The following is an 11,443-nucleotide window of genomic DNA, read 5'->3' as shown; positions in this document are numbered from 1 at the left end:
TGCATAATATAGTGATAAATAAAAAATCTTAAAAGCAAAAGCAACAAGACAAAAGAAGTCCTTAAATTACAAGAGAATACCAATAAGGCTAACTGGAGATTTTTCTTTTTTTTTTTTTAATATATAAAATTTATTGTCAAATTGGTTTCCATACAACACCCAGTGCTCATCCCAAAAGGTGCCCTCCTCAATACCCATCACCCACCCTCCCCTCCCTCCCACCCCCCATCAACACTCAGTTTGTTCTCAGTTTTTAACAGTCTCTTATGCTTTGGCTCTCTCCCACTCTAACCTCTTTTTTTTTTTTTCCTTCCCCTTCCCCATGGATTTCTGTTAAGTTTCTCAGGATCCACATAAGAGTGAAACCATATGGTATCTGTCTTTCTCAGTATGGCTTATTTCACTTAGCATCACACTCTCTAGTCCATCCAAACTCCACACCCGAAAAACAAATAACCCAGTGAAGAAATGGGCAGAAAACATGAATAGACACTTCTCTAAAGAAGACATCCAGATGGCCAACAGGCACATGAAAAGATGCTCAACGTCACTCCTTATCAGGGAAATACAAATCAAAACCATACTCAGCTATCACCTCACGCCAGTCAGAGTGGCCAAAATGAACAAATCAGGAGACTATAGATGCTGGAGAGGATGTGGAGAAACGGGAACCCTCTTACACTGTTGGTGGGAATGCAAATTGGTGCAGCCGCTCTGGAAAGCAGTATGGAGGTTCCTCAGAAAATTAAAAATAGACCTGCCCTATGACCCAGTAATAGCACTGCTAGGAATTTATCCAAGGGATACAGGAGTACTGAGGCATATGGGCACTTATACCCCAATGTTTATAGCAGCACTCTCAACAATAGCCAAATTATGGAAAGAGCCTAAATGTCCATTAACTGGAGATTTTTCAATAGAAACTTGGCAAGCTGCAAGTGAGTGGCATGATATTTTCAAAGTACTGAATGGGGAAAAAAATTTGCAAGCAAGAATACACTATCCAGCAGGGCTATCATTCAGAATAAAAGGAGAGATAAAGACTTTCACAAACAAAAAGTAAATGAGATCCTGACCACTAAACTTTCCCTACAAGAAACATTGAAGGGGATTCTTTAAGTGCAAAGGAGAGTCCAAAAGTGACAAAAACAAGGAAGTACCAGAGAAAATCTCCAGAAACAATGTCAAAACAAATAATGAAATTGCACTAAATACATAACTATCAGTAATTAATTTGAATACAAATGGACTCAATGCTCCAAGAAAAATACATAGGTTGTCAGGATGGTTGAAAAAACAAGACTCATCTATACACTGCCTAGAAGATGGGGTGCCAGAGTGGCTGAGCTCTTGGTTTCAGCTCAGGTCATGATCTCACATGGTGCAGACCCTGCATCTCACAGTGCAGACCCTGCTTGGGATTTTCTCTCTCTCCCTTTATCTCTTCCTCTTCCATGTTGTCTCTCACTCATTCTCTCTTTCTCAAAATAAATAAACTTTTAAAAAGTCTTTAATTCTAATAAAGTCCAATTGTTCTATATATGTTGCCTAAAAGAGACTCATTTTAGACCTAAAGGTAACTGAAAAATTAAGAGTGAGGGGGAAGGGAAACATTTATCATGCAAATGAATGTCAAAAGAAAACCAGAGTACCAATATTTATGTAAGACAAACTAGAATTCATTTTTTAAGTTTATTTATTTATTATTTGAGAGAGAAAGAGACAGAAAGAGAGAGAGAGAGAGAGAGAATGAGCCAGTGTGGGGCAGAGAGAAAGACAGAGAGAGAGAGAGAGAGAGAGAGAGAGAGAAACAGAGAGAGAGAGAATCCCAGGCAGGCTCCATACTGTCAATGCAGAGCACGGCACAGGGTTTAATCTCATGAATCATGACATCATGACCTGAGTCGAAATCAAGAGTTGAATGCTTAACCGACTGAGCCATGCAGCTGCTGCTGGATAAACTAGATGTTAAAATAAAGACTGTGGGGTGCCTGTGTGGCTCAGTCAGTTAAGCATCTGACTTCACTTCAGGTCATGAACTCATAGTTCATGGGTTTGAGCCCTGCATCAGGCTCTGTGCTGACAGTTCAGAGCCTGGATTCTGCTTCAGATTTTGTCTTCCTCTGTCTCTACCCCTCCCCCACTCACACTCTGTCTCTCAAAAATAAATAAATGTTAAAAAATTTTAAGTAAAGACTGTAAAAAGAGACAAAGAAGGTTATTATATGATCAACTGGGACAATCCATACTTTCTTGGCCTTTTGGCTAAAATCAAGTATATAAAGGGGACAATCCACAGAGAAGATATAACAATTGTAAATATGTAGCCAACATGGGATCACCCAAATATATAAAAAATTAATAACTAAAAGGAACTAAATTTATAACAAATTTATAGTAGAATACTTAATACCCCACATACATGGGCAGATCATCTAAACAGACAATAAACAATGACATAACGGCTTTGAATGACACACTAGACCACATGGACTTAACAAATATACTCAGAACATTCCACCCTAAAACAGCAGAACACACATTCCTTTCAAGTGCACAGGGAATATTCTCCAGAACAGATTCTCCACAACATATTAAGTTACAAAACAGGCCTCAATAAATACAGAATGATTGAACATATACCATGCACTTTTTCTAAACACAATGCTATGATACTAGAAGTCAACCACAAGAAAAAATTAGAGAAGGCCACAAATACATGTAGGTTAAACACCTTGCTACCAAATAATGGATGGGTCAATCAGGAAATAAAAAAAGAAATTAAAAATGCATGGAATCAAATGAAAGGAAAACACAACAGTCCAAAACCTTTGGGATGCGTCAAAAGCAGTCCAAAGAGAGAAATATAAAGCAAAAACCTAGAAAAGCCTACATCAAAAACCACGACAAATATCAAATAAACAAACTAAAGGAGCTAGAAAAAGAACAAGAAACAAAGTCTCAACCCAGCAGAAGGAAGGAAATAATAAAAATTAGATAGAAATAAATAATATAGAAATTAAAAAAACAAACAAAAATAGAACAGATCAATGAAACCAGGATCTGTTGGTTTGAAAAAATTAATAAAGTTGATAAACATCCAGCCAGACTTATCAAAAAGAAAAGAGAAAGGACCCAAATAAATAAAATTAAAAATGAGAGGAGAAATAACTACCAACAATACAAAAATAAAACAATTATAAGAGAATATTATGAAAAACTATATGCCAATAAAGTGGACAACCTATAAGAAATGGATAAATTACTAGAAACATAATCTATCAAAACTGAAACAGGAAAAAATAGAAAACTTGAACACACTGATAACCAGCAAAGAAATTGAATAAGTAAACAAAAAAGTCTCCCAACAAACAAAAGCCCAGGGCCAGATGGCTTCACAGGAAAATTCTACTGAACATGTATAGAAGAGTTAATACTCATTCTTCTCAAACTAATACAAAAAAAAAAAAAAAAAAAAAGAAATGGAAGGAAAACTCAAATTCATTCTATGAGGCCTGCATTACCCTGATACTAAAACCAGATAAAGACTACAAAAGAGAACTACAGGCCAATATTCCTCATGAACATGGATACAAACATTCTCAATAAAATACTACCAACCAAATCCAACAATACATTAAAATAATCATTCACCATGATTAAGTGGGATTTATTCCTGGGTTGCAAGTGTAGTTTAATATTCACAAATCAACTAACATAATACACCATGTTAATAAAAGAAATGACAAAAACAATACGATCATTTCAATAGATGCAGAAAAAAAAACATTTGACAAAGTACAACATTGATTCATGATAAAATCCCTCAACAAAGCATGTTTAGAGGGAATATACTTCAACATCAATAAAGGCCATCTATAAAAAAAACCCACAGCTAATATCATCTTCAATGAAGAAAAACGGAGAGCTTTTCCTTTATGATCAGGAACAAGACAGGGATGTCCACTGACACTACTGTTATTTAAAATACTAGAGATACTAGCCACAGCAATCAGATGACAAAAAGAAATAAAAAGACTTCCAAATCAGCAAAGAACAAGTAAAACTTCCACTATTTGCAGATGACATGACACTCTATATAGAAAACTTGAAAGACTCCACCAAAATACTGCTAACACTGATACACAAATTCAGCAAGGTTGCAGGATACAGAATCAATATGCAAAATTCACTGCATTTTTCTCCACCAATGATGAAGCAGCAGAAAGAGAAAATAAGAAACAACCCCATTTACAATTACACCAAAAGTAAAAAGATACTTAGGAATAAACCTATCCAAAAAGGTAAAAGACTTGTACTCTAACAACTATACAACACTGATGAAAGAAATTGAAGATGACACAAAGAAATGTCAAGATATCCTATGCTCATGGATTGGAAAAACAAATATTGTTAAAATTTCTATACTATCCAAAGGAATCTACACTTTCAACACAATCCCTATCAAAATACCAATAGCATTTTTCACAGAGCTAGAATAAACAATCATGATTTTATGGAATGACAAAAGACCCCAAATATCCAAAGCAGACTTGAAAAAGAAAAGCAAAGCTGCAGACTTTACAATTCTGAACTTCAAGTTATATTACAAAGCTATGGTGATCAAAACAATATGGTACCGATACAAAAACAGACCTATAGATCAAAGGAACAGAATATAAAATTAAGAAATAAACCCATAATTATATGGTCCATTAAACTTAGACAAAGCAGAAAAGAATATCCAATGGGAAAAATGCTGTCTCTTCTAAAATGGTTTTGAAAAAAAACTGGACAGCAACACACAAAAGAATGAAGTTGGTTTGCTTACATCAAACACAAAAATACAGTCCAAACAGATTTAAGACCTAAATGTGATATCTGAAGCTATCAAAATCCACAGTGGGGGGTTAATTGCTCATCCTGGATCATGTCCCAGAGAAATCCCTCCTGGAACTAGCAGGCACAATTTGCCTCCCCCAGCCTTCAGCATAAACACAGAGCCATTTTGGGAACGAGTTCAATGCCTACACTCACTACTTATCTTATTCACACCAAGCACCACCCCTTCCCACAGTCATGCACGCTTCAGTCCCAGCACCATGGTCCCCTTCCCCCAGAAGATTAGCCCAAACCCCTGCCCACAGCATTTCTTCAGGCCTGGGAGTTTGGCAGTGCCTTAGTTCCAGTGGCAGTGGCAACAGGTCTCATTTCACAAGAAGACCAGAGTACAACTAGTTAAAATGCACCATATTTAACCCAGGGACTAAACACTGCCCAAAATAAGCAAAGATAATCTCTTCAGATGACTGGCATGAAGGATAAAGCAGCCAAGACACAATAACAGAGTACACACAACACACATTGGAGATACTCCTTGAAGTGACACAGCCTGGGGAACAGGGCATTCTACAAGGCAGGGCACTACAGGACCTCTTCTTCAAGAACAGGAGACATAGCAGACTTTCCTAACACACAGTAACAGGCCCAGGGACTTAGACAAAATGAAAAGGCAAAGGTATTTGTCCTAAATTAAAGAAAAAGACAAGGCAATGGCTAGAGATCTAAGTGAAACATATATAACTAACATGTCTGATAGAGAATTTAATGTAATTATCATAAAGATACTCAGTGGACTTGAGAAAAGAGTGGGAGACATGAGTGAGACCCTTAAGATAGAGATAAGGAATAACATACCAGACATAATGAGTTCAATAAGCATTATGAGAAACAAACTGGATGGAATGAACAGCAAGCTGGAAAAAGCAGAGGAACTAATTAATGTCCTAGAAGTCATAGAAATGGAAAGTAAGCAAGCTAAACAAAAGAGAGAAAAATAATTATGCAAAACATAAATAGATTTAAGGAACTCTGTGACTGCATCAAACATAATAAAATCCACATTATAGGAGTCCTAGAAGAAGAAGAGAGAGAAAAGGAGGCAGAAAATTTATTTGAAGAAGTAGTAGCTGAAAACTTCCCTAATCTGGGGAAAGAGGACAGATATCTAGATTCCAGAGGCATAGGGGCACCTCGGTGGCTCAGTTGGTTAAGTATCTGACTTTGGCTCAGGTCATGATCTCACAGTTCATGAGTTTGAGCCCCGCACTGGGCTCTGTGCTGACAGCTCAGAGCCTGGAGCCTACTTTGGATTCTGTGTCTCCCTTTCTTTCTGCCCTTTCCCTACTTGCAGTGTCTCCCTCTGTCTCTCTCTCTCAAAAAGAAATAAACATTTAAAAGAATTAGATCCCAGAGGCATAGAAAACCTCAAACAAAATCAACAAAAGCATATCCACATCAAGAAATATTATAATTAAAATGGCAAAATGTAGTGATAAAGAAAAAAAATCTAAGAACAGAAATACAAAAGACAATGGTTATGTACAATAAAAACCCATAAGCCTAGCAGGAAATTTTTCAGCAGAAACTTTCCAAGCCATAAGGGAATGACATAAAATATTCAGTGATAAATGGGAAAAAATTGCAGGAAAAATACTCCATCCAGCAAGGTTATCATTCAGAATAGAAAAATAGTTTCCCAGACAAACTAATGGAGTTTGTGACCACTATACCAGTCCTGAAAGAAATATTAAAGAGGATTCTTTGAGTGGAAAGGAAGGACCAAAAGTGACAGTATCAACATAGGAGACACAAAAGCATTAAAAATGAATGTCTGTAGAATTAGTCAAGTAATTCTCAAAATAAAAGGATATAAATTATGACAACATATACCTAAAATGTGTGGGGGAGACTGGTAAAAATGGATTTAATCTTAAGTGAACCTCAACTTCATTTAGACTTCTATATGCAGTAAATGCTATATACAAACCAGCAATCCATAAAAGATTGAAAGACAAGAATAGATCAGAGAAAATCTTCATAAATAACCATAAAACAGGTAATAAAATGGTGATATATATATAGATATAGATATAGATATCTCAATAATTACTTTGAATGTAAATAGAATAAATGCTCCAATCAAAAGACATAGGATAACAGAGTGGATAAGTAAACAATAATTTCCATCTATATGCTGCTTACAAAAGACACATTTTAGACCTAAAGACAACTGCAGATTTGAAATTGAGGGGATTGAGAAACATCTATCATGCAAAAGGTTGTCAAAAGAAATATGGAGTAACAGTACTTAGATTGGACAAAATAACTTTACAACCAAGACTATAACAAGAGAAAAAGAAAGACATATATAATAATAAAGGGAAAATCCAACAAGGTAGAGCAATTATAAATATTTATACACTCGACATGGGAACACTCAAATACATAAAATAATTACTAACATACATAAAGAAACTAATTGATAATAATGCAAACAGAAAAGAATATCCAATGGGAAAAAGACAGTATCTTCAACACATGGTGTTGGGAATACTCAACAGCAATGTGCAAAAGAATTAAACTGGACCATTTTCTTACACTATACACAAAAACAAACTCAAAATGGATTAATTATTAAACCTGAAACCATAAAAACCCTAGAAAAGAACACAAGCAGTAACCTCTTTGATATTGGCCATAGCAACTTCTTTCTATATATGTCTCCTGAGGAAAGGGAAATAAAAGCAAAAATAAACTATTGGGACTACATCAAAATAAAAAGCTTCTGCATAGAGAAGGAAAAAATCAACAAAACTTAAAGACAACCAATGGAATGAGAGATGATATTTGCAAATGACATATTCAATAAAGTGTTAGTATCCAAAATATATAAGAAGGTTATAAAACTCAATACCCAAAAAACAAATAATCCAATTAAAAATGGGAAGAAAACATAAACAGACATCTCTCCAAATAAGATATACAGATGGCCAACAGACACATGAAAAGATGCCTAACATCACTTATCATCAGGGAAATGGAAATCAAAATTACAAAGAGAGTTCACCTCACACCTGTCAGAAAGGCTGAAATCAACAACACAGGAAACAACAGATGTTGGCAAGGATGTGGAGGAAAAGCAACACCCATGCACTGTTGCTGAGAATGTATACTGGTGCAGCCACTCTGGAAAACAGTATGGAGGTTCCTCAAAAAATTCAAAATAGAAATACCCTACAGTCCAGTAATTAAACTACTGGGTGTTTACCCAAGGAATACAAAAACACTAATTCAAAGGGATGCATGCACACCTATGTTTACAGCAGCATTATTGACAATAGCCAAACAATGGAAACACCCCAAGTGTCCATTGGTTCATGAGTGAATAAAGAAGAAGTGGTATATATCATATACACAATGTAATATTATTCAGCCATAAAAGTGAAATATTGCCTTTTGCAACCACATGGATGGAGCCAGAGAGTATAATATTAAGTGAAATATATAAGTCAGAAAATGACAAATACCATGATTTCACTTAATGCAGAATGTAAGAAACAAAACAGACAAATGAAAAAAGAAAGAGAGAAATCAAGAAACAGACTCTGAATTACAGAGAAAAAACTGATGGTTACCAGTGGGCAGGTGGGTGGAGTGGTAGGTGAAATAGGTGTTGGGGATTAAGGAGTACACCTGTCATGATGAGCATTTGGTGATTAGAATTGTTGAATCACTATATTGTATGCCTGAAACTAACATAACATTGTATGTTAACCAACTGGGATTAAAATAAAACTTTTAAAAAAGAAAAGAGTTTAATTATAAATTACTTTTTAAAAACTAAAAAAAAGAAAATACTTTAAAAACTTTAGAAAAAAACTATGAAGCAATGCTTGGCATTCTTTTCATTTCACTCATATGATCAAATGAGGTACCTTTTATGTCACCTCTTTTTTGTCAGTTCTCCTTTTCTCAAGGTTAACTGACACTAGTTCAAAGACAGCTGTTCACCATGAAACAGCCAATAGAACCTCTCCTACATTGCAAAATATTGTATTCCAATTACAACTTGTGCACTTGGCTATATCAAAAAGGTTAAATAATTTCCTGTCCATATCTCTGCTGAGGAGGCAGTACAGGGGTCATGGGAAGATGTAAAGTGTGACTCCAGGTCCTAATGTTTGAAAATGCTTAGCCACATGGTCTGGCTCTCAAGCCCAGAAATCTTCAGTGTTTTTGTTTTTTTGGGTTTTTTTCCACAAACTTCTTGAATTGTCATGAAATGAGACCTCTGGCAGGCCATTCCACCAGCACTCTGGACATGCACTATATGCCCAGTTTCTGGGGATATAGATATGAATATCTAGATCTTAGGCCCTAGATCTTAGGATTCCAGTCAGGTGGGAGAGATATCAAGTAAACAGTAAATGCTGGGTACACCTATTAAAATAATCTTGGATTAAGGCAATAAGTTAGTCAAAAGAGAAGGCCAAAAATGATATGGCCAAACATGAGAATCTACAGGTAGAAAGTAGAATGGACAAGATTTAAAGACTAACCAGATACAGGTGATGAAATACTAAAAAAAAATGTTAGCCTAAGTGACTGAGTGATTTGTGCTACTGGCAAAAACAAGGATGATGGTAAGGAGGACAGAATATTAATATGGCTTGGAGCATGCTGAATTAAAAGCAAATAACCAAAATAGTCAAACTCAGGAGCAGAGAGTAGCATGGTTGTTGAGAGGGGCTGGGGAAGGAGGAAATGGAGAGCTAAAGGTTAATGGTTACAAAGTTCCAGTTATGTAAGATAAATAAGTTCTGGAGATCTACTATACCGATGGCACCAGAGATAATACCATATTGTATACTTAAAAATTACTAAGAGGATAGATTTTTATGTTAAGTGCTCTTATACAGAAAGTAAAAATAGTAATAATAAAGGGGGTGGGAAGAAACTTTGTGAGGTGATGGAAAGGTCTATGGAATTATGGCAGTAATAGTCTTAGAGGTATGTATTTACCTCCAAATTCATTTAGTTGTGTATATTAAATATGTACAGTTTTTTAACTTATCAATCATGCCTCAATAAAGTGGTTTAAAAATAAAATTCACCATTGTATTAAATACTAAATTCACCATAAAATAGTAAAATATGATACTGATATTAACTATCATTTATTGAATATCTACAAAGGGCCAGGAAATATCACCCAACCTTTGAGGCCTCACTCTAGCCCTCCTCTAGCTGCACTCTTCCCCACAGTGTGGAGATTCTATAAGGCCAAGGGTGCATGTCCACTGAGAGCTTATACCTTCATTTCCAGAACACATTCCAGGAGCCCATGTAGGCACATGAAAGGCCCCTCTCAGTAGAGAGCAAAGGCAATAATGGGAAAACAACAGGAATTTACTGAAGATTGGAGTATAGCTCTTCTTTATGCCAGCACATTTTGGCATGGAACTCTCACAAGTCTGAGAATTCTGCATTGTTTTAAAGATATATTTGTCAAAGTAGGAGACTAACATTTTAGTTAACAGTCAACTTGATTAATAACTTGTATATATTTAGGCATATGATATATGGGCCTCGATTTCTATTCTTGCCCCAGGTTTTACAAATGTTAAAGGCACAGCACCTGTTATATAAGAGCCTGTGAATATATGCGATTTCATTTAAGCCTCATAACCTACTATGCTATGCGACTAAGAGTTAGTAATCTTTTTACATTTTATATGGGAAGAAATTTTGAAGGACAAGTGTTTTCCACACTGTCACATACTGCAAAGAACTCAAAGATAAAGAGGATCAAAATATGATGCTGAACTTGGCAAAAAGATTTTAAATACAACCTTCAAAAATGATGATTCATGGGGCACCTGGGTGGCCCAGGCTGTTAAGCGTCCAACCTTAGCTCAGGTCATGATCTCATGGTTCATGCATTCAAGCCCCACATCAGTATTTTTGCTGTCAGCGCAAAGCCTGCTTCAGATTCTCTGTCTCCTTCTCTCTCTTCCTCTCCCCTGTGCTCTCCCTCTATCTCAAAAATAAGTAAACATTAAAGAAAAAGAATGATGATCCATTAGATTAGTGGAGCTCACACCTAGATTCTATAACAGGAAGAACACAAGTGGTGCGAAATAGACACACCACGTTGGGGATTCTTTTTTTTTTTTATGAAATTTATTGTCAAATTGGTTTCCATATGACACCCAGTGCTCATCCCAACAGCTGCCCTCCTCAATGACCATCACCCACTTTCCCCTCCCTCCCACCCCCCCTCAACCCTCCGTTTATTCTCAGTTTTTAAGGGTCTCTTATGGTTTGGCTCCCTCCCTCTCTAACTTCTTTTTTTTCCCTTTCCCTCCCCCATGGTCTTCTGTTAAGTTTCTCAGGATCCAAAGGAGAAAATATGTTGGCCTAGCATGGAGGATATCAAATCATAGATGAAGTCAAAGGACCAAGAGTCACTGTGAGTGGAAAATTGGAGACACTGGAGGGAATAGAAATAATGCTAGGAGATGCATTTCAGCAATATGGGAGTGTATGCAAAAAACACTAAGTGCCTCATCTTCTCCAGGCCATGAGGCCTCTGGAGAGG

This window comes from Panthera pardus, unplaced genomic scaffold, assembly GCF_024362965.1.
Source record: "Panthera pardus isolate Hobbes unplaced genomic scaffold, ASM2436296v1 HiC_scaffold_27, whole genome shotgun sequence".
Taxonomy (NCBI): Eukaryota; Metazoa; Chordata; class Mammalia; order Carnivora; family Felidae; genus Panthera; species Panthera pardus.
Note: the sequence above shows the minus strand (reverse complement) of the source record.